We start from the raw sequence: 8,302 nt of genomic DNA, 5'->3' as shown, positions 1-8,302 counted from the left end.
GATGAAGCAGTGTTATTCTACTCCACTTGGAATTTATACTGTCTGGTCTGTTATGGTGAATAGTGTCATTTCCAGTTTTGATCTGTATGGGTTTGTATATGGGGTCCAATTCTGTGTATTTGTTGATTGTATTACGGGTGGAGAACCATGCCTGTAGGAATTCATGTGCGTGTCTATGTTTGGCTTAGGCTGCTATGGTTACCTTGACCCAGTTAAACTGATGGCCTTCATTGTCTGAGTGTACTGATATTAAGGAGAGTTCGCATGCTGATCGGACAGACAAGAAGGAAACTAGCCATCAGAATACATGAACATCAACTAGCAGTAAAACGGCACGCAAACTCTCCTTAATAGCGGTACACTCAGTCAATGAAGTCCATCAGTTTAACTGGGACAAGGTAACCACAGTAGCCCAAGCCAAACATAGATATGTGCGGGAATTCCTAGAGTCATAGTTCTTCATCCGTAATACAATCAACAAACAAAAAGAATTGGACCCCATATACAAACCCATACAGATCAAAACTGGAAATGATACCATGCACCAAAATGGACCAAACAGTATAAATTCCAAGTGGAGTAGAATAACACTGCTTCATCAGAGGCTGCACTGATGATGTCAGCAAACATGATGACGATATGTCTGAACAAGCCAGCTCAGCGAGCAAGTCAACATTTAATGAACTATTTTTAAGGTGCTAATTACAAGTTTTGATTTGATTTTAATTATTTTTGAAGTTTGTTCTGATTGGACTTCAAAATATGTGGATCTGGGTTTTCCGAGCAGCAGGAATCATCAAAGAATTGTCACCCCACATTTTCTGCCCAGATTGTAGAGCCTGGCTTGCCCAGAACACAGTGGTAGTGCCTATCAGGGAATTCATTCTCAGCACCCCTTTATGACAGTAGGTATTGTGCAGTTTCATGGTACAATGTGAATGTTGAAGTGTTTATCAATGACATTTATGAGTTAAGCAGCAAAAGACTTTAGCAATTTACAAAGGTTTTATTGAAAATACATAATGTAGTACAAACATTAATTTATGCACTTCTTTTCTGGACCCTTTCCCTGCCCAGAAGCCAACAATTCCTGTGGAAGAGCTACGTGCTTAAATTCAAATGCCCAGTTAGCATCACCTTTCAGTCTCCTATTGAACCTCCTAAGGGATGTACATTTCTAACTGACAAATAGATGAGTGAATTGAAGTGTAAGTGGCGAGGTGGGAAGGTGAGTAGATGGTTGAGGTAGGTAGGTAGGGAGAGTGAGTTGGCACATTAGGTGATAGCTGGGTGGGTTGTCAGGTTGTAGGGTGGCAAATGTGTGTGAATACAATCGTGGGTCGGGTAGTAGGGTAAGATCGAGAGGAGTAGTCAGGTCAGTTGGGTGGTGTTGAGGTCTAGATTGGTGTGGTTGGTGTACAGTTGGTCATGTGGAGAACGGTTAGTTAGGGTCAACAGTTATGGGTAGTCAGAGGAAAATTGAGGGAGTAGTTGGTGAGTTGGGGCAAGGAGGAGTTACGGGGGTATGTTGTGGTCATGGTCGTGGTCAGTGTGATTGATGGGCAACATAGTTGTACAGTCCAAAAATCACGCGACACCTGGTTATAGTCCAACAAGTTTACTTGAAGACACAAACTTTTGGAGTCTCACTCCTTCTTCAGTGAGACTCTGAAAGCTTGTGTCTTCAAATAAACCTGTTGGACTACAACTTGGTTTTGTGTGGTTTTTGACTTTGTCCACCCCAGGCCAATACCGGCACCTCCACATCATAGTTGTATAGGTAACCAGAAGTTAGACTAGGTTTTTGCTGTCCAGCATTTCCGGGATAATTATTCAGATACGATTTGTTGAACTTCCCAAAGTTTTGTCTGCAAACAACGTTCATTTTGCTTATCCAAATCATTAACATATGTTGTAAATAATTGTGACCCCAGCAAGCATCCTGAACTGCAGGTTGCCATTCCTTATTTCAATTCTGTTTTCTATTAATTAGCCAATTCTCTATCCAACGAAGCCCCTCTATTGCAGCACTCAACAGTTAAATAATTTTGGATGTTTTGATTCTACTATCTTATCATTCCTGATCAGATTCTATGCTTTAGAATCTTCTGACACCAGTCTCGATTGCCGATTTAATCTGTTCTCTCTAGCTTTCCATTGCAATTTGGTTGGTTCCAGAGCTTATTTGCCTTTTTGAATGCTTTTAAGTAATTATTGAATATATTGACTGGCAATTTTCAGAAAAATCCCAAGGTCTTTTCGCTTACTGATCTGTTTCAGGATCACTTGCTGAGTATCTTTGCTGTCCGTTTCTTTCCACATTAAATCTAATATGCTATCAACCTACCTCCTTAAGATACTTTTCTAGTTCATTTGTGGTTCTGGTGAGATTCAGTAGTCTTTTGCAGTTTATCATTAATGAATTTAGCAATGAGCTTTTGCAAAGACTTGATGTAAATTGCAAAAGTAGGACCCAGATTTTATCTCCTTGATCTCTGAATTAAAATAAATGGATCAATGAAAATCATTAAAACATTCAACTTAATGACTCCCAAACTAAAAATAAATCATTCTGTTTTGATCTTGTTTACATCTCCTGCAGTTCTGACAACTTTGACTTTCTTCTTGATATTACAATAGTAAAAAAAATTGTGTTCTTTCAACATCTTTATCCTTTATCTAACAAAATAAAAGCAAAGTATGATGGATACTTGAAATCTAAAATAAAAACCGAAATTACTGGAAGCACTCAGCAACTTTGCCAGCAAGCGCAGAGAGGAGAATTAACATTTTGAGCTGAATATGACTTCTGTCCTTTCAAATTCCTCTTTATTTTCTTTTTGATTGATTACTTCATGTATTTCAGTTTAGTGTGTTCTTGTTCATCCTGTGTCCATGTTTATCTTGCATCCTGAGCATTATACCACAGTGGTGTTTCTTTAGGTCTTCATCAGTTATTCAGGTTTTTAATTATAATTAATTGTTAACAAAAAATTGCCACTCCCTCCATAATTGTGCATAATGTTTTTCATTGAGCCTTTTAAAAAATATATTATCCATTGAGTCTTTTAAAATAAAAAGTATCCAAACTAACAGCTTCTTGGATTACAGCATTGAACTTATACAGCAGTTCCTACACCTCAAAGGTACCATCACCCATTGAGTCTCTGATTGTTACCTACATCACTTGGCATGACTGTGTCGGTACTAAATATGCACCCACTTTGTGGATTCCATGATGCCACTTAATAAGCAAGTGCATTGTTAGATTTACAAAGTTTAGATTTTAATTGCTTGATTATTCCAAATTTATGCTTAATTGTTTAATTCACCTGTTATGATAACCAGGCTGTTTCAATTTTCCATTTTTCTTCTAGGACAGATTCTGTTGTGCTGGGTCTGTAGCTTGCCGCGATGTTATTTTTGAACTTTTGATGTTAAAAATCTAATTTGTTCCTAAAATATTTGGACATTGTGTCACGCTAAATTTGTATCTTAAAATAATCTTGCAATGCATTCCTGTTGGTAGCCCCAACTTGTCCAACTGAAATAACACTAACAATTTCTGCTGCCTTTATCAAACTCAGTAATGAACACTGTTTTTTTGATTTCTTTTTGTGGACAAGAACCAAACATAATTAAAGTCTCAAAATTTAAAAAAATGCAAATAATGAAATTTCCCAGTGGATTTATCCAATCATATGGCGTAATTAAAGGAGGCAAGGTGCCTTTGACCTCAGAAACTGATTTAATCCTGATTAAACTGATGGTATGAGCATCACCTCTCAGTGTTGTTGTTATCTCTTGTTCAACTGTAGATAATGTGAATGCAATTTTATTCCAGTCCTCTGTGTTTAAGTCCTTAGAGTCCATTCAGAAATCTGTCTGAAAGAGGAAGTTTTTTTTTGTGGGTGCATTAGTGAATTCTGTAAGTTTGAGTGTCCAGGTGGCTTAAAGAAACAATCAATTTTTTTTAAAAAAATCAGGATGACAGATATTGGCTTTAAGCAAAAATAAGTTAATATGGCGCAGAAAGAGGCCATCGAGTCTGCACCAACCCACTGAAGGTGATCCCCACCCAGACCCAGCCGTCCACCCTATCCCCATGGCCCCACCTTTACTATGGCTAATTCACCCAGCCCTGGACACTACAAAGCAATTTTAGCATGGCCAATCCACTAACTTGCATATCTTTGGACTGTGGGAGGAATCCGGAGCACCCAGCGGAAACCCACACAGACAGCCACATACAGGTGGAATTGAACCCCAGTACCTGGTGCTGTGAAGCAGCAGTGCTAACGACTGAGCCACTGTGCCACTCTAAAAGTTGACAGGAATAGTTTGCTTTAATATAGATGTCGTCAATGCTGGTGGATTTATTTGTCTACTGAGTTGCATTTGCATGAACTGGTGTTTGTACAATGCGAAGCTGATTTTGCCCATTAAATAACATTTTTTTTTCTAATAGACTCATAGAGACCTACAGCCTGGAATAGATCCTTTGGTCCAACTCATCCATACTGACCATGTTTCCCAAACTAAACTAGTCCCATTTGCCTGTGTTTGGCCCATATCCCTCTAAACCTTTCCTATTCATGTACCTGTCCAAAAGTCTTTTAAATTTTGTAACTGTACCTGCATCTACCACTTCCTTTAGCAGTTTGCCTTAAAAAATGCCCTCTAGTTTTGAACTCCGCTCTCCTCCCCAAAGGGAATAGACCTTTGCTATTCACCTTATCTATGCCCCTCATGATTTTATAAACCTCTATAAGGTCCACCCCTCAACCTCCTACGCTCCAGTGAAAAAGTCCCAGCCTATCCAGACTCTCCCTGTAACTCAAACCCTCCAGTCCCAGCAACATCCTGGTAAATTTTTCTGAACCTTCTCTGATTTAATAATATCCTTCCTATATCAGGGTGAACAGAACTGTTCATAGTACTCCAAAAGTAGCCTCACCAACATCCTATAATAGTTTTAGTAAATTTAAGATTAATTAAATTACTTGTCAGGTGAAATAATGACTCCTTTATGTTAAAATTAAATTTTATTTCTGATTTAGCAATTGAGCAACATTTATTAATTTATGGTTTGACTTTGAACAAATAAATAATCAATGCATTGTATTGAGTCTGTGACATTATCCCTGTTTTAGAATAGGGCATTTTTGGTTGCTATGGAATATTGTTTCCATAGTAGCATCTGCCTGGGGCTCATGATAAAGGTCACAATGTTCAGTTGTTGCTTTTGTGTAGTTAGATTTGCCCAGCAGTTTGAAGTAGCATATTAATTTATATTTGAACAACTATTAGGAACTTTTGTGGTAACCAATGCAGTTTTTTTAACTTCAATCTTCTAGATGTTAGAAAGTACATTTTAATTCAACAATAGAACTCAGTATTTGCCTTGAAATCATTATTCTGTGAAAGTAAGCTAGTTCTGTATTCGTGAGTTTCATTGTAGGATTGTAATTCAGTACAATTAAAATGATGAGTTATTATTTGAAGATTTATTCTTGATGAAAATGTTGTAAAACGTATGCTGTGAGGACAATAAGAGGTGCTGCATGAGGTTCCAACTGCTGTATAATCGGGTCAAGTCTTTTTTATAAATTGATGTTGTCAGTCATCAGTTGGGCTGTTATTTCCTATCACCTCCCATTTACTGACTCTGCCAGTAATAAGCAGCTTGAGAGGATCCTTGATTGACATAAGGTTCTGGCTTTTCATTGATCGAATTGAACAACACTTTTTAAAGTGCATTTTAAGTGATCCTGAATACTTGGTAGGTGACCATTTAATGTGAACATAAGTACTTCAATTCAAAGAAGGGTCCAGACCCGAAATGTCAGCCCTCCCGCTCCTCTGATGCTGCTTGGCCTGCTGTACCCCTTGTTATCTACAATTTTGAAAGATTTCTTTGGACAGCTGAATAAAAATAAAATTAGCTTTAATATAAATGAATAATTAATCTTCCAGTGATTGACTCTGTAGTTTTATACATGCAGATGGAAATATTTTATACAATTTAAGCAGCCAAATCCAGGCTGTTACTTAATAAATAAAACTTCACTGTATTCCTCCCTAAATGTGGTAAAGTTAGTCAGAAAATTCATAACTGTATAATTTATCTGATCCAGTGTCAATTAGACTCTTTGTGATGGAAAGCTTACCTCAGGGTTGAATAGGATACAGAGATGCTAAAGCAGTGGAGCTACAGTGGGAGTTGGCAGAGAGGGTTGGCCTCCAGTGTCGTAGATTTATAAACTAACAGACCAAGACTATGGAATGGTGTGATGTAAATTTGTAACTGATGTGGAGAATCTCATCGCTTAAATTCCACAATTGTGGCTAAATATTTGAAGAGAAAGTAAAAAGTGAAGAAGGTTTACTCCTCCAGTTGTAGATTCCCTCAAAAGCAAATTTAAGTTTTTTCAAAGAAAGATTTTATTAATAGTCAGGTGGAATGCTTATTTGCACTTACATGTTAGAGTTTATTATTTCCCTGATCTGAAGTCCTGAATGTAACAGATGCACTGAATTAATACATTTTAGAATGGTACAATAATCTAACAGAACACCTTATGATCATTCACAAATGTAGCTCCAATGCAAGATTTTTTTAAAAAAAACCAAGAATGTTAGAATGGCCTTGAAGTATGCTTGTGAATCATTGCTGAAGAAAATTTTAAGATGCTAAGGGAAGAAAGTAACTTATTGTGCTCAGAGTTTATTTTCAGAGTTTATGCTCCGATGAGTGAAACAAGTCAGTATAAATTTGTAGTTGAGATGTTACTTCTTTTTTGCTCAATCTTTTTGGTAGTTTTTCAGCGTCTAGAGTGCTCTGTAATTTTGCTACTGGTTCAATAGCATTTGAGGGAATAGACCTTGTTCAGTTCAGTGATTTGGTTACTTTTAATAAGCAACCATTCGATCTACACAAATTAATTTTAAGTATTCAGTCTTTTGATTCTCAGATCCCTTGTACCACAACTTCTCTCAATTTTTCTCTGGGTTTCATTCTGTCTATATTTACTTTTGCTGTGTCTTGTCCTTAACAGGTTCCCCTCCACCCCCAACAACCACCACCACCACCTTCTATCTTTGCTTCACTTTCTTTTAGGAGAAACTACAACCTTCAGGTCAAAAAATTAAATAAAGACCTTAAAAAAAACTTTAAAAAATGCTCAAAATTCCTGTGAAAACGTTGTTAAAATTCTGAATTTTTTAAACCTTAATTAAAATTCATAATGTCTAAAATAAACTGGAGAGAGCCGAATGGATGGCAATAAAACCCAAAAGATTTGGATTTTGGAAGAACCTAGTGGTTGGATTGTGCAGGTACAGAATTATATTGCAGTAAAATGCAGCTAATATACTATTGTGCAATGCAGACTTAAAGTTTCTGTTTCTGTTGAGTTAGTTAATTATCTTGTTCTGTTGAGTGAATGAATATTATCAAGAAAATGTTGGTGTTTTCTCTGTTATGGTTTTCAGTGCATGCGTATTCCAGAAGGCATTCACCATATTCCCTGGTGATTAACAGGAAGTTATTTTTGAAGTTTTTTTGTGGCAAGGCAATCAGTCATTACTGACATTAGAACCACAGAGCACCAGCAATTGGAGTCTGTCTTATTTCTCACTATCAGCACAAAGCAGACCAATTCCAGAATAAATACAGTAAAAGCCTATAATTAGTGGATTATAGTTAAATGATTTTAAACCTGGAACTCTGGACCTTACTGTCATCTCCATCCATCTTGTGTTTCTGTCCTTTTATAAATATTGACGCATACAAATTATTTCCTTTGCATACAATACTGATAAATGCTTTCTGCAATTATGGCACAGTTTTCATTTGGGTAATTGGCCTTTCATAAGTGAGTCCATTTTGCAGGAGATATTCCAAATAGCAATGTTTGAAATGGCTGTTAATATCCATTGAGGAATTACAAATCATCTGTACTCCAATCTGGATTCTGATGACAGTGATGAACTATTTGATCTTCACCTTCACAACTTTTGAGTTACAATGTAATCTATCCTGGGAAACCTCTATCCTTCTAACTCTGACTTATTCTGTCTAATTGTGTCACGTGTGTATTACAAAACACTTACAATTCGTATTTGGTCACCCCTCTGTAAGTTGACCTAAAATCCATTTTTAATAAAAGGGTAACTTTGATGCTTGATTTGGATTATTCCATTAACAATCATAAGTCACTTCATAGAATCATAGAATCTCTACAGTGTGGAAACAGGCCCTTCGACCCAACAAGTCCATGCTGACACTCAAAGCATCTCA

Source organism: Rhincodon typus, chromosome 21 (genome assembly GCF_021869965.1).
Source record: "Rhincodon typus isolate 14 chromosome 21, sRhiTyp1.1, whole genome shotgun sequence".
NCBI classification, from domain to species: Eukaryota; Metazoa; Chordata; class Chondrichthyes; order Orectolobiformes; family Rhincodontidae; genus Rhincodon; species Rhincodon typus.
The sequence above is the reverse complement of the archived record's forward strand: the minus strand, read 5'-3'. Positions refer to the sequence as shown.